The following is a 23,311-nucleotide window of genomic DNA, read 5'->3' as shown; positions in this document are numbered from 1 at the left end:
TGAAGCTTGACTCCACTTTATAGAAGATATAACCTTAATTAAATACATAATTAATTGATCATAATTAATACTCTTTCAGTCCACTTTAGGAATTCGAATTGAGTTTGACAAAGGTAGTGGAATGTGGGTATCATTTTTTATATACTAGTTTTACAATAAAATGTGAGTGAAATGAGGTTAGTGGAATGTGGAGAGATTTCGGAAAAATTGATTAAATTCGCTCAAAAACCTTGGCTCAACTTATTTTAACGCAAGTAGTACCCGCAAGTGCATGGGGTTAGTGAAGGGGTTGGCAGCGGAAGCGTGCATCAAATAAATTAGATAAAATTAGATCTATTTAGCAGATTCTTTAGAAAAAATCTATTCGCGTAATTTTCACATGTATCATGCTCATAACTTGAATTAAACATGCTTTAAGTATATTCGAAACCTAAAGCATGCTTTTCTACGGAGTAGGAATAATACCTTGATGATTCTCCAAAAAATTGAAGATTGCTTGCTACTTCTCCTCGTGAAGATGTCGAGTACTAAACCACGGATCTTCTGGCTGGTTCCCGAACTGTATTCCGATATCAGTGTAGGCTGATCTCACCGGGATACTAGGACTTGAATAATTAGGACAGAAAAATTCAAGCTCACGGAGGAGAGCAGAAGGAGAAAAATCATCCCCTACAGTGTATAAGAGTGGAAGAAAATTTTGTGGAAAAATAAAGTCTATTTTCTGTCTCATTTATTTTCCTATTAATATTAAGTTCCTTTTGGGCCCAGATAGGGATCCATGGAAGAATTTGGATATGACATCCCCCAATTAGCTTTTTACTAATTAAATTGAACCCCTGATTTAATATAAGCTTATATTGGAATATTACGAGCAGCTACTACAGAAGTAATATTGCACTGCCCATCCAAATCCGGAATTACAAGTAATCCGGGTATCCTTGTTGCTGTTCATTTCCCACGCTTAAGATATAAATATCCATTAATTAATTAATGTCTGCTATGGACTTAATTAATTAACATCTTATTAATTCCAAGAGTGGACTTAGCATGAAACACTTATTTATTATTCATAAAGTAATCAAACTCCAACTAGCTAGGTTCCGAATAATAAAACCTTGTTTCGCGCTCCTCTTGAGGACATTATCAAACAAGACTCACCTCGCGCACGATTCAGCATAATAGCAATCCTAGCACCACTAGATATTAATCACCACTACCCAATATATCAAGATTATTGGGTTGCGAAAAATCCGCACCATTTGATAAGTCAAAGTAGTGCATAATCAATACCGTATGCTCAATGCTAACGTAAGAAGTAAACATTTATCAAGACCTTGTCTTTCAGTAGATAGCATAAAGACTCGTCTCGCTGTTAGATCCGTTCAGTGATCTACCACACCAATGTCATCTTATTTCAGTAAGGCTTAGAAATAATCGGACTTACATTGCAACCTTTCTCGATAGGTATTCTAGGCCTATCTGGGTTGTGAAATTCTTTTTTTTCTTTGTTCAGAACTGACCGTGTTACCTTAAAGTGGACGTCGCTCACAACCGGTCTACTAAAACAAAGACTTAGACTTTGTTACGTTGCTTATACATTCAAATATGCAATAAACATCCATTAAATATAAAACATAACAACATTACGACAAAAATAATCTGTTTTATTCTTTGAAAAATAAAATAAGAGTTTTTACAGTATTCAATCACTCGAAAGATGATTTCTAGTATACAAACTCTAACAGTTAGTGCACCAATCACAAAGCAAGAGTATCGTATCCCACAGAAACAAATTTGCACTAATTTAACTATCACGAAGAAAAATTAACTACTATCTAGACTGTTGTGACAGAATAGAGCAATTGTGTAATCGAGATAAACAGAAACGTAAAGAAGACACAGATTTACGTGGTTCACCAACGTTGTTGGCTACGTCCACGGGCAGGAAACGGAGAAGTCTGGTTTCTGGCATTGTAATGATGCATCTACAAAGGAGAATTCAAGTTAAGGTGGAGATTTGTTAGTATGCCTTGAATCTGTATAGGTTTATGTTTTCTAATTAGGAGAGGATTATGTTTCCTAGGCCCAGTCTGTCTCATGTGTTCCTATTTATATGGGAGTAGAGCACATAATTATGTGATTTGGAATCCAATCTGAAATCTGTAGCCATAATCCGAAAACACTCTGAATAAAATCTGTTCTTCATTTCCTACCCGTGGACGTAGCCAACAATGTTGGTGAACTACGTAAATCTGTGTCTTCTTTACGTTTATGTTTATCTCGAATACACAATTGCTCTATTCTGTTACAACAAACTGGTATCAGAGCCTGGTTTTCAAACTAGGGTTTTGAATTCCGCATCTGTTAGGGTTTCTGTGTTAATAGATCAAGATGTCCGCTCTAAACATGAAGGTCGAAAAATTTACTGGGAGAAATAGTTTCGGTCTATGGCAGATCAAGATGCGATCTTTGCTGAAGCAACAAGGGTTGTGGGCGCCGCTAACTGCAAAAGGAAAGGCTAAAAAGGCAGACGAGAAGGATGACGAGTGGGTAACCCTAGATGAAAAGGCTCACTCGACAATCATGTTGTGTTTGTCTGACGATGTTATCATCGAAGTCGCTGATCAGGAAACTGTGGCTGCCCTCTGGACGATAGAGATGCCCAAGGATTTCGGTTCCGACGGTTAATCGCGGAACCGTAACCGCCGATTCCGGTTCCGAACCGGAACCTTGACTTTTTTCTTGAACCGGAATCGCCATATTTTGAACCGCGGGGCCGGTTCCGGTTCCAAATTTTAAAAAACCGAAAGCGTGCCGGAACCGCCGGTTCTGGACGGTTCCAAACCAGAACCGTGAAAAACCATCGGAAAACCGTGAAATCTAGCCGGAACCGTGAAAAACCATAAAAAAACCACCAGAAAAAACCGGTGGTTCGAAACCGGAACCGGAACAGCCGATTTTCGAACCGAAACCAGAACTGTGAAATAGCCTCACGGTTCGGTTCCGGTTCCACATTTCTCGAAACTGGAACCGCCGGTTTACGAACGTGGGCATGTCTACTGGACGAAGTTGGAGAGTTTATACCTGACAAAGTCTCTAACCAATAAGTTGCTCCTGAAGCAACGTCTGTTCCGATTATGCATGCAGAAGGTACGCCCCTTCGGGACCATCTAGAAAATCTGAACAAAATTTTGCTGGATTTGCGTAATGTTGAAGTTAAAGTAGAAGATGAGAATGTTGCTTTAATTCTACTAGTTTCTTTGCCTTAGTCGTATGAGAATTTCGTTGAGTCTTTTATGACGGGGAAAGAAACTCTGTCTCTGGAAGATGTTCGATCTGCTCTCCACATCAGAGAAGATCGGCAACAGGCAGCTAGTTCAGCCACAAAAAGTCATGCGTCGGGATTATCTGCTACGGGTGCGGGTCAGAAGAAATCTGGACAGAAGAAGTCGAAATCAAAAGGGGATCGAAAGGTTTCCAACCCGGCGACATCTGCATATATTGTAAAGAACCAGGGCACTGGAAGTATGATTGTCCGAAGAAGAAAAAGAAAGAGGGCAAGAAAGGGGATGCCAATGGTTCAACAACTGTGGCAGAAGCTGATGACTCAGATTCTGAAGTAAGCCTGACGCTGGTTGCAGATGACCAGCCACACAACAACGATGTGTGGATTTTTTACTAAGGAGCATCGTATCATATGTGTCCGCACAGGGAGGCAATATTTCACCACTTACAAGCAGATAGATGGAGGTAATATTACCATGGCCAACAGTGCTGTCTGCAAGGTGGTTGGCATTGGCTCTATCAGAATAAGGACGCATGATGGGGTGTTCTGCACCTTGAACAATGTTAGGCATGTTCCACAGATGACGAAAAATCTGATATCTCTGAATACCTTTGACAGTAAGGGATTCAGCTTCAAAGGTGAAGGTAGAGTAATGTATATTATGAAAGGTTTGAAGGTGGTTCTGACAGTCTTGAAACAAGGTATCTTGTATATTCTGAAAGGTTCCATCGTGCCAGGCTCTGCTGATACTGCATCATCCGAGATTCCGACCGAGAGTATGACAAAGCTATGGCATACGAGGCTTGGTCACATGGGGAAACGAGGGATGCAAATTATGTCAAAGCGTGATTTTCTCTCTAGGCATAAAGTGAAGAATCTGGATTTCTGCGAACACTGTGTTTTTGGGAAGCTTCATCGCAACAAGTTCCCAAAGAAGGCTGTTCATCGGACCAATGGGACACTAGACTACATTCACATGGATTGTTGGGGTCCATCACGTGGTGAATCTATTGGAGGTCACAAGTATTTTGTGTCGATGATTGATGACTACTCGAGGATGACTTGGGTGTTCATGATGAAGCATAAAGGTGAGGCTTTCAAGAAGTTCAAACAATGGAAAATCAGACAGGGAAGAAGATCAAGCGACTGAGAACTGATAATGGTTTGGAATTCTGTTCGTCTGAGTTCAATGAGTTCTGTAAGAACGAGGGGATTGTTCGCCGCCACACTATCAAACATACACCGCAGCAGAATGGTGTGGCAGAACGCATGAATCAGACACTGCTGGAAAGAGCGCAATGTATTCTTTTCCAGGCTGGGTTGACTAGAAAGTTTTGGGCAGAAGCAGTAAACACTGCGTGTTACCTAATCAACCGTGGACCTCACACTGGCATTGACTGCAAGACACCTTATGAGGTATAGTCTGATACACCTGCAGATTACTCGTTGCTGAGAGTTTTTGGAAGTACTGTTTACTATCATGTGAGTGAGGGTAAATTGGAACTAAGAGCTAAGAAGGGTGTATTTGTTGGTTAAGGAGAATGAGTTAAGGGGTATAAAATCTATTCACCTTCAGAGAATAAAGTTATTCACAGTCGAAATGTGATGTTTGATGAGAATTCTATGCTTAACTCAGTTGTGAAGTCTGTCGGTGCAGAGGATTCTGGTAGTGTTGATAAACAGGTGGAGCTGCAAGTCACTCACAGTGAGAGTGAATCATAACTCCAAGGTGGAGAAGATCAACACACTACTGCTGAAACTATTGGTTATGATATCTATCCGGAGGCTCGTCAAATAAGCAATGCTATTGACAGAGCTAGGAGGACAGGTGTGAAGCCTCTGCAGAAGTACGGTTTTGAGGACATGTTGGCATATACACTACAGGTTGCCAATGAGGTGGAAGATGAACCATCCATTGCAGAACCATCCACCTACAAAGAAGCTGTTTCGGGCAGTGAGCGTGCTAGATGGCTCGCTGCAATGGGAGAGGAAATGGAATCACTATGGAAAAATCTGACTTGGGAGCTGGTCAAACGGCCGAAGGGGTATTTCCAAATTAATAATTTCATCTCCCGATTAATGTAATTAATCCTACACAAGCAAGTGGTGATCAAGCAATTGAAACGAATAAACCCAAGAATAATCAAACAACTACAAGAGCAAGGTAAGAACAAAATTGATTGAGTAAAAGCTATGAAATTAGTGCATCATCACCAACAATTCTACGGAAAGTATTTAGCTACTCATGTTCATGGAGAAAACCAAGTCAAACATAAAGGAATTCAACAAATACATGAATGAAAGATACTAATTACTCCTAGGAGATAGATTTATGGAGTGAAGCTTTAATATTCCGTTGTAGAGTCTTCAATCTTCAAATATCTCTCTCAAAGGTGTTCTTGGGGGTGTGTATGGGTGTAGGAAGCGGTATGTAGTGAATAGATATGTAGACTGTACAACCCTAGCCTTTTTCTTCTTCAAAAATCGTGTTTTAGCAAAATTAACTCGTCAAAACAGCGCACGCGGCCAGGTGAATTTATAAGGGTAAAAATCACCCGGCTGCGTGAAGCTTTTCGACCCTTTACTGGAAGTCCAACGTTGTATCACTTGTACCTGGCCGCGTGGAATTTTCTGGACAACGCAGTGTTCTTGGCCATAACTTCTTCTATTGGACTCCGATTGAGGCGTACGAGGTACCCAAGCGAAACTCTTACAAAATAGAGTTTTAATTACATAAAATTGATTTTTATTTAAAAAAAATTAAAATAAAATAAAACTATAATTTTATGATGATCTATTTGAATATTAATTTGAAACTTTAAAATTAATGTTATATGTAAATATTTTATATTTTTATGTATTTTAATTAAATTGAAAATTAATTAAATTAAATTTTATAATAAATAAATTAAAATAGAAGATGAAAAGTAAATTAAATAGTGAAACTATGAATAGTGAAGGAAAAACAATGGATAAGAAATGAAGGATTGTAGGTGTTGTCTCTTAACTAAATTATTGATTACAAAGTGGTATATGGTCTATGAACAGTGAAGGAAGCCGTGGTTTCCACCTTGTAGGGAGCCGCGGCCCAGCCGTATCCAGTGGCATATATAGGATTATCAGTTTGGGGGTACGATAAATAATTGTAGTGATTTAAAATTTTAAAATACCAATCTTTTTTCTTCTCTTTAATTTATTGTCTCAATCAAAATTTTTAACTGTATTTTAAACTAAGATTATTCATTGTATATAAATGTTAATTATTTTTAAAATTGGTGTTACTACTTAAATGACTTTCATTATTCTAAAATAATGTTCTTAGATTTGAATATTATAAATAAATTATTTTAAAAGATCGGGTTATCTTTACTAATAAATCAACTTTTTCGTGTTATTTTTACTAATAAATCTTTAGTGTTTCAATTATTTAAAAACATAGAAGAAAAAAAAAACAAAATATGATGGAAGAATTTAAAAAAAAGATAATATTAAAATAAATTAGAAAATAATTGAAATGCATAATCTTTATAAAATAAGGAATTGGTTTAAAAACAAAGCGCATACATAAATTTAAAATAGAAATAGTAGTACAATATAAGACACATTAGCAGAGAGGATAATGAAAAGAAAAAAAATATTTGATAAAATATAGAAGCTCAAATTAGGAGAATAAGTACTTACATAATTGAATAAAATGACTGGGATCAGAGGGAATCAAACTTGGGGCACTCCGTTGATAGTGGAAGAATTTACCACTAGGCTAGGGAATCAACTTAGTTATCTATTGATCGTATAATAATAATAATATCATAATTTGGGGTACAGTTGTACCCACTTGTTCCTTAGTGGATCCGCCATTGGCCGTATCCTCGGGCGGGAGCCGCGGCTCCCTACTGTGGACATTCTTATGGAAGGTAAACCAAAGCCCACGTACAACTGAAACAAAACTCATTTCATTTTCCCCCAACCTCCAACTCTTCTAGAAGCTCTTTACAGAAACACACATAATAATCTCAACAAGTTGGAGCACCAAATCAAATGTAAATAAAGTACAACCTCCACCACAATTTTTATTATATGCTTACAAAAACCCCACCTTAGTTTCACATATATGTACCTAACTTCGGACCTGTTTATCTTATCCACATCACGTGTTCTATGTATGAAATATTTTCCAAAAGTTCGAAACTTACATGAATATGCTACTCCATTTTTAGTTGAGGAGGGCATAATGACCTGTTATGAGAGAAGTACTAGTACAACATTAAAAATTTCGTGATCATATAAAAATACTAACAAAAAACAAAATAAAAAATAAAAAAAATTAGGGGGTTGTTCATATCCGGGCATGATATATTTGATTGACTCTAATTCTAGGAAAGGGACTAAATCTGATTTTGAATTGATTTATTTTCTTAAATCTTACAAACAATACATCGCTTGTATAATTTAATTAAGAATAAAGCTATGCGGCCACATTATTGCCAGCCATAAATTAATTAAATAACAAAAAAATTGATTTTTTTTCAAATTTTTGGTTTAATATTACTTGATTTTACTTTTATATTATCTTCATTATATGTTGCTCAACATGTTAGTGTTGCTCTTTCGTAGTTTTTGCTCAACTTATTACTATTGTCATTTCTTGATTGTTGCTCAGCGTATACAGTAATTCGTGATATTAATGTGTTTTACGTAATGAAATTCAAAGATAAGTATCAACTTACAAATCCATTCACATACATATAAGTTTATATCGATAATTCTAATTTTTTTATACATGTAAATGGACTAAATTAACTATTTATGGCCGGCCACATTACCATTTAGCATCACTCTTTAATTAAATGCACTTACTTTGCACCTACCTGAATGTCACCTTTAGTTAATAGAAGTTGGTAAATTAAATAACGACGTGACACACCTAAGCTAAATGATAATCATATCACCATGAGATGCCACCACACACTCTCTCTCACCTCTCCCACCAACCCACATCTAGAAGCTCTCTCTCTCTCTCTCAAAAAGAGTCAAAAGCTTTATATATTAAGGCCAGCCACATGAAGGAGTCCTTGATGCTCAAGCACACCAAGCAAGGTTAGGCATTGACACTGTTGGGTATCGGTCCTCCCCACAGACACAATCACTATTATCAATTGTACCCCATAAAAAGAATGGTTTTGCAAAATTAAAGGAGGATCAGATAATAGTACAAGGTTTGTGGGCATGGGAAGGTCTCCTTGCTGCGAGAAGGCTCACACAAACAAAGGCGCATGGACTAAGGAAGAAGACGATCGGCTAGTGGCCTACATCCGCGCCCACGGCGAGGGCTGCTGGCGCTCCCTCCCTAAGGCCGCCGGCCTCCTCCGCTGCGGCAAGAGCTGCCGCCTCCGCTGGATCAACTACCTCCGCCCCGATCTCAAGAGGGGCAACTTCTCCCAACAAGAAGACGAACTCATCATCAAACTTCACAGCCTTCTCGGCAACAAGTAACTACTCCTACTATTTTAAATAATTCACCACTTTTATTAGTAATCATGAATTAGTTAATTTGGTGCAGATGGTCTCTTATAGCGGGGAGATTGCCGGGGCGGACTGACAACGAGATCAAGAACTACTGGAACACGCACATCAGAAGAAAGCTCGTGAGCCGAGGAATTGATCCGACGACGCATCGCCCCATGAATGAGGCTTCAGCATCTCAACAAAGCAAAGAAGAGAGTAGAGAAAAGTGCCCAGATTTGAATCTTGATCTGAGAATCAACCCTCCACTTCAAAACGGGCACGAGTAGTACCTTGTGCTTCGCTTGTAGTCTCGGCATCCAAAATAGCAAAGATTGCAGCTAATTCTCGATATGATTTTTTATTTGGGGTTTTGGATTGTAGAATATTGGAGATGAAATGAAGCGTCTTATTTCATTTCGTTGAATTAACATCTAGTAAATACTTATTAATCTAGCTAGGTACATCCCACTATTTTTCCTATTGTAAATGTATTTTTACATATTGATTACGACCAATTTAAGGCACATTTTGCAGAGTTATTATTATGCGATGTGGATTTTCAAATCTACTTTCAGCAGAAAGTAGGTGTGGGTCATGAATATGTTAGTACTACTACTAAATACCCATTTGCGTTGGTGGTTGTTTTCTACTATCCAGTTTGGTACACATAATAAAGTCGTAAAATGATTCGGTGGTCCGAAATCTCAATTCAATTTTGGTCTTGACAAAATTGAATTTGGTAGCTACTAAATTTTACTATAGATATGATCTACTAGAATAATTGCATCTTGAATTTATATTCTCATAAATCATGAGCTAGTTTTTTCTGAAATTGGGGTTTGGTCCTAATAGATAAAATAAAATGTTTTTTTTTTCTCTTTATTGATATGGAGTTAGTTGTGTAGATTGATGATATAATTAGGAGATAAGATTCAATATTTATGAATAGTGGTAGGTTCTTTTTGTGGTGGATTTGGCATCTTTGATATGGATGGTGTGAAGAATCATGTGACTTGGAGAATTTCAAGAGCTAAAAGAAAGACCATTTTCTGTTCATTACTTTTTTCTTTTTCTAAATATAGATTCCATTTTGTTGTTTGTCCTCTTTAGCAAAAGATATTAATGCGGGAACGGATAAGCTGTGAGAGGATGAGAAGCAAAGAAGAGGAAGAAGAGGTGCTCACCCTATCTATCCAAATTTATATATATTCTCGTTTCATAATTTTACTTATAATATGGTTATTTGTATATACAATATACATACTCTTAGGGATGAAGTTCCTTAACTCGTAGATTTTGCGTCGAAAGTCGCGGGAGCTTTTGCCCGTCGATCAATCCGGCGTCAAAATTAGGTTTTTGTGCGTTTTGCACGTTTAAAAGAAAAGAGAGTAAGAGAAAATAAAATAGAATGATAATTGATATTTCTTGAATGATGAAAATGAATAACAATGTCCTTATTTATAATGCTAATACCTAACTTAGGGAATAAGAAACGAATTATATGGGAAAGATATGCAAATCAATAACTAAATAAATACTAGGATAGAGGGAATATTTAGAGATATGCTCGTATCAACTCCCCTGCGGTTAAAATCCATCTTGTCCTCAAGGTGAAAATCACGACACAATGAAGAGCATCGCGAACATAAGCTTTGGTGAAACCTCCCTTCCTGGATCAAATGTATGCAAATGCTCAAGACTTGCACAAAGCCGACGAAGTGTAATGACATCCACTGTGCAAAAGAACGCATTCTTAGCTTTCTTGGACTTCTCGTCGGTGTCATCTTTCTTTGTTATGCTCACAATGCAATTCCAAATTCCTACATACGTCGGACAACTCCACCCTCCTAGAGCATCTACTACTTCAGCCTCCTCATCATACTTGGTCAATAGGAATTTGTGACAATACATATTGTACACGACATGTCGTTGCGCGGAGGGATCAACCGGCCGTCAGTGTCGAGCGTTGTTGAACGATGATTAGTACTTGCAACATTAGCTCCAATGGCGACGACAACATTGCGAGGAACCTCCTCCCATATTCTGTCCTTGTCTGTGACGAATCGAGGTCGTGAATAGAAGGGTGGGTGCGGCTGTGGTGGCCGTGGGACAGCAGCAGCGGTCGGTGTGAGTGTTGAGCAGCAGGGACTTGTAGAACGGAGCAGCGGCTTCCGCACTACAACAAGATGTTCGGGGCAGGAACGCTCTTTGATTTTATCCACCTGTTCACTTTGCAACTGCTCCATAGAGGGACCCATAAGTGAGTACCGTACTGTAGAGTCCAGGCTCCTGTCCAGTGTGTCGGTGCGTTGAGGGATCATCTTATCATCGGTGTCGAACACACCATCATTAATACTTTTATCATCAAAATTGTGAGATTCCTCCGGCATTCTCCTCTCATTCTCACTCCATTTCTTCAAATCTTTGACGTTGTCTTCAAATGTATTCTCGATTGAGCACATGTTTTGGGTGGATGAATTTAGTTTCAGAAAACATTCTTCTGTATGGAAAGGAGACACCAACGATTTGAAGCAGAAAAGATTAGGGTCGGGATCAGAGATAACCTCATTCATTGAGCTCGGGAGGTGGAGACGCGAGGGCTGTCGGGAATCATAGGCATGAGGTGGGGCAGCAACAGCTGCAGGCAGCAGCGCTGTTGCTAAGGGCTGGAAACTCGGTGGATCCCAGGAGAGCGGGCGCTGGGGCAGCGGCGGTGGTATTGATGGGTACAATACCGTGTGATCAGACTGCCAAGGCGGTGTGCCCAAGCATGGGTTGTGCTGCTGCCAGGAGGGCTCGGCGTGTTGGTATGATGGAGGTCCGTAGGCGTAGTCCCACGCACGGTCTTGCTGCTCCGGCTGGTATGAGGTCGTCTGGCTCGACCGTGGTGGGTCCTAGCAAGTGGGTTGTCGGGCCAAGTAGGGGTGATGTTGCTGGTGCGCGATGTAGGTGTCTGGGACGGTGTATGTCGGTGGTTCGTAGTGCGCGTAAGGTGGCTGTGCGGTGGCGTTCAGAGGCAGCCCGTCGGGTGGGTCAGGTTCGGGGCGCGGATAGTACCCTGATGCAAGCCTTGGTGCGCTAAAGGGGGGCGCAAGAATCGGGTGTGGCGTCGCCTGTGTTGCGCCTACTCGAAGAACAGTAGCGTCAAGTCGGGCTTCTAATTTGTTGAGTGCAGCTGCGACACGCTCAAGCTGCGAGGTCATGAACTCTTCCAGTGAAGCCTCCACCAGCGGTGATGACTCCCTCGGGCGTGGCACTCCCCAAGGTTGATGGTGTAGATTCCCGTCGGTATGAGCCATGAGTTGCGAAGATGAAAGCACCAATTGTTAAGGATGAAGTTCCTTAACTCGTAGATTTTACGTCGAGCGTTGCGGGAGCTTTTGCCCGTCGATCAATCCGGCATCAAAATTAGGGTTTTGTGCGTTTTGCACGTTTAAAAGGAAAAAGAGTAAGAGAAAATAAAATAGAAGGATAATTGATATTTCTTGAATGATGGAAAGGAATAACAATGTCCTTATTTATAATGCTAATACCTAACATAGGGAATAAGAAACTAATTATATGGGAAAGATATGCAAATCAATAACTAAATAAATACTAGGGTAGAGGGAATATTTAGAGATATACTCGTATCACATACTCTTTTTGTCCCCAAAAAATAATCTATTTTCACCATTTAGATCTCTCCTTCATAATTAGTTAACCTTTTATTTTTAAAATTTTTTACATCACATATTACATTGTTAATTATGTGAAATTCACTATCCACCAACAATGTTTCAACTATGGAGTACATATTTACTCAATTTAGATGGTTAAGATATAATGTTATAAGTATAATGATAAATGCGAAAGAATAAATATAACAGGGAGCATTTGTGGAAGAAAATTTCACAATCATCATCCAAGCCGATCTATAAAGAAAATATATTGATAGCAATACATATGATTCTTTCAAAATAGCATAAAATTTTTATAGTAGTAATAAATTACATGACATTCATAATGCCTACTTGCCTAGCATTGCATACTGTATATTTTTAGCTTTATAAATTCACAATACACTCTAGATTTACTCACTATATTTATTAAAAAAAATATCACCGTATTTTTAAATTTATTATCTTATATAATTTTCTTTTGATGGTCTCAGACCCTCATATCCTAATCCTGGTTTTCAGAAACCACTTTGAGAGGTTAGCATCATACCATTCAATTATAAACAATAACATGGATTATTTAAGTTAAATGGAACAGACTCTTTTTCTGTTGCTAGTTTCAATAAAAGTGTAAACTTTATATTTGTTGGGTGCATTGGTCTCTCATTCTCTTTCAGTTGGAGTAGGTGAGAGTGTTGAGAATTTATTTAAATTACATTTCAATTTTTAACACGTGAAAGATAGACAGCTTGAACGTTTAAAGGAACGAATGTGTGTTTCTTGTTGTATTTGAATTACACAGAGAGAGAGATAAAAAAAAAAATCACGTCCTCCCTAATCCTGCCTTTGTCACGTGAGAAACAAACTTTATAATCTATTGCTTATGACTAGGAGATGGCACATTTGGATATACTATTGATTCCAATTGTCAATGCGTATCGTATACAACTTCTATACTAGTGATCTCCTCGTCAGTCGTCACGTTACAAGGGGCATATTCGCGACAGAACCAGTTGGTGGGATGAGCCATGAGCGTCACCGTGCGCGCGCGCATAAGGGAGACTAGCTATATATTCATAGGATATCAAAATATATACGGCTAACTTGGTGTCTTTCATCTCTTAAATGTTATTAATTCGTTTTATCGGTTTAAAAAATGTGAAGCGTAATTATTTTCTTCCTATAGTTATTATTTAAGCATTTTTAAAGAATATTGAATATCCCACTCAAAATAATAAAAATATTTTGTACATGTATATATGGTCTCATTCGATTTCTCCACTACTGCTTATGACTAGAGACTTGTGTTTATTCTTTATCTCTTCTTCAATTTTTTTTTTCAAAAACTTGGCTGATGACAATGAAAGTTTGTTTGGAACCGTGTGTGCTTTTATGCTAGGTCAGGCTTCTCAAGCCCAGAGAATCCACTAGATCACGAGGTCTAGAAACTCAGAGGATCTCAAAAGTCTCAGTCGTTGGACACACAAATTCCTCATTCAAAACCCTCAACCCGCTATACTATGAATTAGTACAGGGAAGTAGGGATCGATCCAACGAAGATGGATGCGTAAGAAAGCATTTGTGAGATTCTGGCAAGGGTGAATTGGCTGTTGCCACGCAATTTTGGGTTGAGGTAAACTATTACTAGACTCAGGAAGAAAATATGACACTAGACCTAGGAAACTGAAAACATCATGCAGGCTTGGAACATATTCGTAACTTCAATCTCTCAAACAAATTTCCTTGACCTAGTAAACAACTACCTAAATTAGCTAGACAGAAAAACGCAAGCAGTGGGGACCATCTCTCTAAAACAGTAAAGTACGGATGAAAAGCTGCAACAAACGAACTATGTATTTAACTAACAACGACATGCTTTTCCTACTGATTCAAACGCGAATATGAAGTAAACAGAGTAGATTTCCAGATTCAAACAGAATGTAAAAGTTCGGACGTCGGAAACTTGCGATTAGCAGGAAGTTAAACAGATCTACCTATACTAGACGGAAGGAAATAAAAATACAGAAATGAGGCATCAAACTACGACTACTCTGTTTCAGATCCACACATCAGATGCTTAATCCACTCCGGATCCAAGCAATCCGAACCCAACTACCACCAAAATCAACTCCATAAACTCCAATTCAACAAATCTGTTCCGATCAACAACAATCATCAACGATTCTACTCCGATTCGACAAGCAAATGCGAAAAGCATCCAATTGAGTAAATAACTACGAGCTCAGAAATAAAACATCATTCATACTCAAAATAAACATCACCATATCAGAAAACAGAAATTGCATAAATCCACGATAATTTTTCAGCAAAACAGAGCCGAGCTTCGAACAGCGAAGCTCGGTGAAATTCACAGCAACGGAACGAAATTAAAGCGGTAAATTGCATCTTCGCCCTACGCAAGGACGGTGTTACCCAACAACAAACAGAAAGTGAAACCTGTAATCCCCTACAACTTCCCGGACATCCCCCCAAGTGTGTAGAAGTAAGTGAGCTAAGAGAGTCAAAATAAAACCTAAGGAGCCGAAAAAAAAACTTTCTTTTTTTCTGCATGCTCTCTCCCTTATATATGCGCGGAGGATCTTCTAGAAGCCTTCGCAGAAATATCAATTCTGCCCTTCCGCTTCGCTGTTTCCTCCGTCTAGTCATTTTTCCCATATTGCTCACTTTTATCGCCAATTCCCTTCGCCATGCAATCGTCCTTCTTTCTTCCTGGACCTGGCGAAACTTACTACGCACCTGGCTTAAAAACATATATTAGACCCCGTAAATGCATGAATTCAACCCTTTAATCAATGCATGAAATTAGCCTTATCAAACTGCTCACACTTAAACCAGACTTGTCCTCAAGTATAAAGACAAGAAAAAGAAATAAGGCGAATTTCAATACATGATTATCCTATGACCGACTCTACAAACAAAACACAAACTCCTAGACCTAGACACACTAACAAACTTACAAAGAGAAAATAAACACTTAAAGAAAAACACAAAGGCATGAACTAGTTTCAACTTTTAGGCAGTTGTCCCCACAAGCTTAAGGTCTATCTGATTTGTCTACAGTCTCCAAATCCTCCCCTTCCCTTCTTCTACCTAATCGGTCTGTCATTCGTCAAGATAGCCTACTGACTTCCCAATTGTTGGATTCACTCGATCGCTCATTCCTCACCAGGGATATTAGGATCGATTCACTCTTAAGTCAATGACACACCACTGATGCTTCGGGTTATGGGAGTTTCTCCTTCCTACAGTCCCCTTTTTCTTTTTAATTTCTGGGTCAGGTTACTATTGTTTCCTGCCCTAAGATCTTTTTTCTTTCTATTCACCCTTTCATATATATATATATATATATATATATATTTATCTCTCTGGACTTCGTCCATCTTATACCTCCGATTTTTTTTATTTTATTTCTCCCATGGACTTCGTCCAGCTTATACCTCATTTTCCTGGACTTCGTCCAGCTTATACCTCCAGAAACCCTCTTTTTTTTTCTTTTCTCCTTCAGACTCTTCTCCATAAGCAATCAAGTGGTGCCCCCCCTTTTTTACAAGTTAGCTCTAAGTGTATGGCTTATAACTCACATTTATGATGGGGCTTCACAACTAGGTCATCTAATGCATCCTCTATCGTCCTTACGTCATTCAAACCGAATTCAGCTTATTAAGGAAAAAATGCCTCAAAGTTGACATGCATCCTATCTTCAATTGCTCTCACTAAGGGAATCTTGCCTTATTATATTCACTAGCTCATGCGACACAAAAAAAACTAGACCTAAAGACTCCTATCGACATTAAACACAAACTGTACTACTCCCCCCCTCCCACTTCACACAAGCTTGTCCCCGAGCTATCCCAGTGAAGGGGGGAAACAGGGAAGTAATAACAGACCACAACAAAACACAAAACGCACATCATACAGAACAACAAATGCGCATAAACAAAACAAACTTCTCACACTTAGACCGAGCAACGAGCTAAGTGGGAGAAATTACAATAAAACAAAAACCAAAATATGCCCAAAAGCAATACAAACTTCTCACACTCACATAACACAAACACAAAACAACAAACATATAAACGCATAAAAAATGGAAAGAAAAAGAAAGAAGAACTGAAAGTTAAAAGTTACTTGGTCATGGGGGGGGTCTCAATTCGGGGTTTTGGCCCCCTCGAAAGCCAAACTGGGGTGGAACATAGGGTCGGGTCACTTTCACTTTCTTCCTGGCCGGCGACTCCGGCTTCTTCTCATCCTTTTCACTCTTGTTAGACACTGGCTTCTTTACTGACAGGGGCTTAGATGCAGACGGGGTGATCAGGGGCCTGGACGCTGGTGGGGGCTGCTGGAGAGAAGAACTTCCCTGCCCTGGCGGCTTGGACACACTGCTGGGTCCAGCGGGCAATTCCTTCTGGGGCTCGGGAAAGTTCTCCTTCAGCCACTTGGTCATCGTCATCATCAAGGTTACGGCCTCCGCCATTCGATCATTCTGCGCGGATGACCTCCCCGCCAGCTCAGTAAAACTGCCCCTAAGGGCCTTAATCTCGTCCCTGACATCAACAAGCTCCTTCCGCATCAATCCCATTTCCTTTCTCATCTCGTCATACTCTACACTGGCTACCATTTCGACACCATCCTGCTCTGGCTTCACTTAGGGTTCCGCTCTGCCGACCTCATAAAAGCAAACATCCTTCCCGTGCATGTAGAGCAGGCCCTTGTTGAAGAAATAATCAACGCTGAAGATCTCGGGCGGTTCGCACATTACTACCTCCGGCGCAGATTTTGCTATCTTCATGATTGTGTTTCGCTGAAGGTAAGCTCCGAGAAGGTGGCATGTGTACATGTGGCGGGAGGGATTTGCAGCCATCTGGTGACAAGCCTGAGCTAACCAATAGCCCAGGTATACCCGTACGCCTTTAGCCATGCACCATGTAAAATAGAGGTCAGCAGTAGTTAGGGCAGAATTGGAGGTCCCCATCAAATTATAGCTTATAAAAGTCTGAGCAAAACGCAGGATACGGTTGTCGATATGGAAGGCTGTCGAGTAGCTAGTCTTGAATTGCCCCACTTTAGGATGGGTGACAAATTCCCAAACAGATTGCGGTTTGAACCCATGAGTGTACTTCGGAGGTCCCACCACGTGCTCGTTCCAAATGCCTTGTCGTCTTCTGCACGGGTAAACAACCCCAACCGGAGGGACCATTCTCTGATACTCATTTCATGTTCCTCTGTAAAAAGTTGGAAAGTAATCGAATCCGCGTCGAGATCGGTGTTGGTTCTCAGGCAAAAAGTTGAGAAAAACTCCCTGGCCAGCTGTTGGCACGTTTTAAAAGCCAGTCAAACTCAATTGCGCCGATGTACTGACGGAACTCCTAATCGGAGTCTATCTCCCTTAACTCTTCCCGATCGTACCGTTTCCCGGATTTCGCTAGCTTGCCAGAACCACACCGCTCTTTGTACGTTGCCGCCCTCTTTGGATCCTCGAACTTCGCTATTGCTTCCAACAATCCTTTCGTCAACCAGACTTCTGCTGGCTCAAAATTCAACTCCTCCTTTTGTTCATCCATCTCTTCTTCATCAGACTCACTACCCAGAGTAGGGCAAACTCGTTCCTTGGCGAAGGGAACTTTAGTAGGGGCTGTGAGTGGAGCCTCAGCAGACTTGCCCGCTGTAGTCTGCTTGGACTTCTTGGTCCGGGAGGTAGCAGCATGCTTGCCTTTTCTTTTACATTCCTTCACCAGGCGGCGCTCCTCTGCTTAGTCCTCCTTCTTGCTAGACCCAGGGATCTGCTCCCCTTGTTCGCCTTCAGTTCCCGGGGCTAGGCACTCCTCCTCTGTGGATAGGGTAAGATCTTCGATCTCATCCCTTAATCTTCTCCTGGCCCTAAGTCTGGCCTCCCTTTTATCCACCGCCGAATCTGTGGCCTCCGGAATCTCTACCAGATCTACCATCAATTGTAGCCTACTGCCCTTGAGCACCGAAACGTCCTCAGTAACGGGGGCTTCTCCCCCTTCAGACAAACCAGGGGTTCCTCTCTCAATGTAAACAGGGGTTTCCCCCTCAACAACTAACAAATCAACACCAAGAGCTTCACTGCCCATAAACTTTTCAGGGGTTTCCCCCTCGGCAACACTTACAACAGAAACAGGGGTTTTCCCCTCAATCACCACTTCTTCAAAAATAGGGGTGTCACGACCGCCCAAACTAGGGGTACTACAAACGAGGCGATCGTGACCACAGGATAACATTAAAGACAACATTTAAGGATAACATTTTATATGAAAACTTAATTAGCTTAAAGGAATAATATTTTAGTTCATTAAAAGTTTAGACAACAAATTTTTAGTTTAAAGAAACTTAATGTTATAAATATATTATTAACTAGCAACGACTTATGGCAAAGGATTTTTCAAAAGAAGCAGCAGAGAAAAATAAATATTAAAATCCAATCAACTTCCAAAAGAAAACATTTGGTTTAGTTCACGAAAGACCATTTCAGAGTAACAGGGTAAACATCAGATTAACGCCTAACACAATCAAACATGCTCAAACACAGTACGAAACAGAATAAAGTCTTGAGGCATAGTTCGAAAATATAGCAGCCGAAATAAGGTTTAAAGAGAGTCGAGGATGACGTCTATGTATGAAGACACAACGCATCCAAAGTTCCTAGGCCAACTTAACATCCACCGCAACATCCAGCTCAACCTGCACATAGGGAAAAACATATGCAGGGCTGAGTACTTGTTGTAGGGCTCATGCTGAAAACATTTATAAAGTTATGTCATCCATACCAGTGATCTCGACTTTTATACGTAGTAAAGAAAATATCATCGAGAACACAAAAACGTTTCATAGACTGGCCAGTCAAATAATCTCCCCATTTTCTCAACAATCCATCAATCACAATTATCAATCCACAGTGCGACGAAAGTGTGGCCACACTATTCGCCCACGAGACCGGCCGACTAGCAAGGACGGCTCCCGATCTCACCAGTGTACACAGCCTGATAGGATTTGCGGCCCTACTCAGACCCGAATTCGTTTCACAACACAACCATATAGCCTAACGGAGCAAACTCAGACGAACTAGGCATCAGGCACACAATCTCAATCAAAACAATCCATGGGCATGACATACCAAGTTAAACCACCCTTCTAACACCACATCATATTTTCGGAAAATAAAAAGATTTGTAAAGAAAGCCCGCCTCGTTGGCTTAATCAATTCAATATCCACTTAAGGCAACCATCGTTCCTTGTGCTCACGTACACACAATAACCCTTGCCAATCATCACAACACAAATCAGCATTCCATAAATTTACATTACCATGCATGTCCTATCGTTCCTTTCATCGTTCTCTCAATTTACCCATCCCAACATTCATCAACATAAGGAAAACATGCCATAATATTTCTCAACGTATCAAACATAATCACATCATAGGATACATTCCTTAATCATACGTGCATCATAGAATTCACCCAACTTGGCAACACATGATATTTTAACGTAGCAACAAATCTGGCAAACTGTGCAGTTGGTTTGTAAAAATTACCAAAAAATCCATCCGACCTCATATGAAGCTAAAATTGGGTCACAACACAGTAGAAACATTCAAGTTCATCCATGAAAAATTTCACACCAAAATCATGTCATTTTGTCAGTCAAAACAACAATGAAACTCTCTGGTCGGAACACAAAAATTCTGGCAGCACTGCGTAGTTCAATTGAAAAATTTACCAAAACTTCATCCGATGTCCAATGAGGCTGAAATTTTCACAAAACACATAAGACACTTCAAATTTTATCAGTTTAAAATTCACATAAAAATGATGCCATTTGGTCGGTCAAATAGAAAACGAAACTTTCTGGGCGAGAATACAAGTTTCTGGCAGAATTGCGCAGTCGACTTCAAAAATTTATTAAAAGTTCATCTTGAAGTTTACTCACAACACAGAAAACACCTTGAAGTTTACTCAGTTAAACTTTCGCACCCAAATATGATCGTTTGGTCAGTCAAACATACGTCGGAATCCACTGTCCGAACATCACAGTTTTCAGGTCTCAAAATTTCAAAATTAGGGTTTCTTCCTCATTCAACCAAACACAATTTTTCATGCTTCCCACACACAAACATGCTTCAAAAGGTTCTCACAATCATGTTCTCATATAATCACACATCATTCACCAATGACTCATTCAAACTTTACACATATTCATTCACAATCGCATATTCACAGTTTTTCTCATACAAACACAAATTCCCACCGATTAATTTTGCGATCTATGATTTCTACACTCATTATATGCATGAAGGAATCAAGAACAAGGTTTCAATGGAGAAGATGAGGAAAACATTTAGTTATACCTTCTTGAATCGAAAACCAAACGGTAGAAGCAAAGATTGATGCGATTCGTCGGGAACTCTTGAAAATCAAACTTCAATGGATGCAAGAACAAGGATGGAAGAAATTTTGGAGAGGATGAAGAGAGGGAGGAGAGGTGAGGCACGAAAATTATGAGGGAGAATGGGGGCTAGGGTTTAGTTTAGGTGATTATATAGTCCTAGGTTTAATCCAATTAATTAATTAATTAATTAATTGTGGAGGAATAAAATAGAGGCCAATAAATAAAATCCACAATTAAAAAGAAGGAAAAATTTCAAAAATTAGGTTAATAAATTCGAATTTATTTGGTATTTACTTGGAGAGAAATAGATTCACAATTTAGGATATAAGTCAATGAATATTCCATAAACAAGGGAACAAAATTAAATCTCCAAGTAGGAAATAATGAGGGAAGGGGCGAAAATCTTGATGGTGTGCACAAGGAAATTATTTAAATCCTCAATTAAATAGAATAGGATTTAAATTTGGTAATTTCTTTATAGGAAAAAGACTCTCATAAAATAGGCAACAATAAAATAGATTTCCCCCAAGGAAATTAAGCTAAAAAAACGTGTGGGATGGAGACACAATAGAAGGAAAATATTCACATCCCCAATTAATTTGGCTTTGGTATTAATTTGGTATTGAATAAAGGGAATTCCACAAAATAGGAAACAAATATATTCTCCTCTACAAATAGGGGGCGAAAATTGGCTTAATTAGCCACAAGGAAATAATGCAACTCTTAATTTAATTGGGGTGAGAGAATAAAATGTGGCAAGATTTAATTGGATTTAAAATAAATGAAGGAATCAACAAGGTACAAATTTTATCAAAGAAACTAATTCATCCTCTTAATTAAAGTAGAGGATATCCGAAACTCACAAAAATAATAGGTTAGAGTTCGAGTTTCATGTAGCATAATTTAGGGATAATTTGATTTGGATTTAATTTGGATGAATATCCCAAAACAATTAACTAAATCCAAGAAAGAATAAAATTTCCAATAATTGGAGGGGCCGACAATAGCCACTTTATTTGGCTAGAACAAGATGCATGATCTTTATTTAAATTGATTCCCCACATTAAATATAACTAGCACTTCATTCCAATTTCCCCATGACGATTTATTTCACATAATCAAACTCAATCACGTAGCAACAAATACATTTCATAAAAGAAATTTTTATTCGACATCCATATTAAAATAAAAGTCGCAAAGATTTTTGGGGTGTTACATCCTTCCCTTCTTAACAGAAATTTCATCCCAAAATTTGATCGTCTCACATAAACAACTCGGGGAACTTTTCTTTCATTCTATCTTCTAACTCCCACGTGGCTTCCTCGGGACCATGGTGTTTCCACAACACCTTCACGGACGCTATCGACTTGTTTCGCAACTCTTGTACCTTCCGATCTAGGATTGCCTCCGGCTTTTCCTCATAGCTCATGTCGGGGGTTAGGATCACTTCCTCTTGATGAATCACATGCTTGGGGTCAAACACGTACTTGCGCAACTGCGACACATGGAACACGTTGTGCACATTCCCAAAACTGGTAGGTAACTCCAAGCGGTAAGCCACAGGACCTACTTCATCGATAATCTCGTACGGTCCTATAAAACGCGGTTTCAGCTTGCCTTTCACTCTAAACCTCACAACTCCTTTCATCGGGGATACTTTCAAGAACACTTTGTCACCAACGTCGAATTTGATTTCCGTTCGATGGACGTCAGCATACGACCTCTACCTATCTTGAGCTTCCTTGATCCTTGCACGGATTTGATGCACAATTTCGGTCATTTCCTTTATAGCGTCGGGTCCTAACATCTTCCTCTAGCCAACTTCATCCCAATACAGTGGGGATTGACACTTCCTGCCATACAAGGCTTCATACAGAGCCATATCGATCGTCGCTTGGTAGCTATTGTTGTAGGCGAATTCAACCAACGGTAGAACAGTTTCCCAATTTTCCCCACGATCTAAGACAACGGCTCGCAGCATATCCTCGAACGTTTGAATCGTCCTCTCTGACTGCCCGTCCGATTACGGGTGATAAGCAGTGCTGAAGTTCAGTTGTGTGCCCAATTCCCGTTGCAAACTCATCCAAAACTATGATGTGAACTTAGTATCGCGGTCGGACACAATGGTCTTTGGCACCCCATGCAAACGCACAATCTCATTCACGTAGAGCTTTGCTAACTTGTCCCCGCCATAAGTAATTCGAATCGGTAAAAAGTACGCGCTTTTAGTTAGTCGATCGATGATCACCCAAATCGCAGTGTTGCTCTTTTATGACTTTGGCAAACCCGTCACGAAATCCATAGCTACATGTTCCCACTTCCATTTGGGAATTTCGAGTGGTTGAAACTTCCCATATGGCCGTTGGTGTAAGGCCTTCACTTGTTGGCATGCTAGACATCGTTCAACATATGACGCACGTCTCCTTTCATT

General features: G+C 39.6%; 1 pseudogene; it reads left to right on the top strand.

Annotated features, from left to right (window-relative positions):
- The first annotated feature begins 8,250 nt into the window (after window positions 1-8,250).
- Window positions 8,251-9,336, top strand: LOC121761047 (annotated as a pseudogene).
- The last annotated feature ends 13,975 nt before the right edge of the window (window positions 9,337-23,311 follow it).

The sequence above is a fragment of the Salvia splendens genome, chromosome 13 (assembly GCF_004379255.2).
Source record: "Salvia splendens isolate huo1 chromosome 13, SspV2, whole genome shotgun sequence".
Classification (NCBI taxonomy): Eukaryota; Viridiplantae; Streptophyta; class Magnoliopsida; order Lamiales; family Lamiaceae; genus Salvia; species Salvia splendens.
Note: the sequence above shows the minus strand (reverse complement) of the source record. Positions and strands in the feature narration are given on the sequence as shown.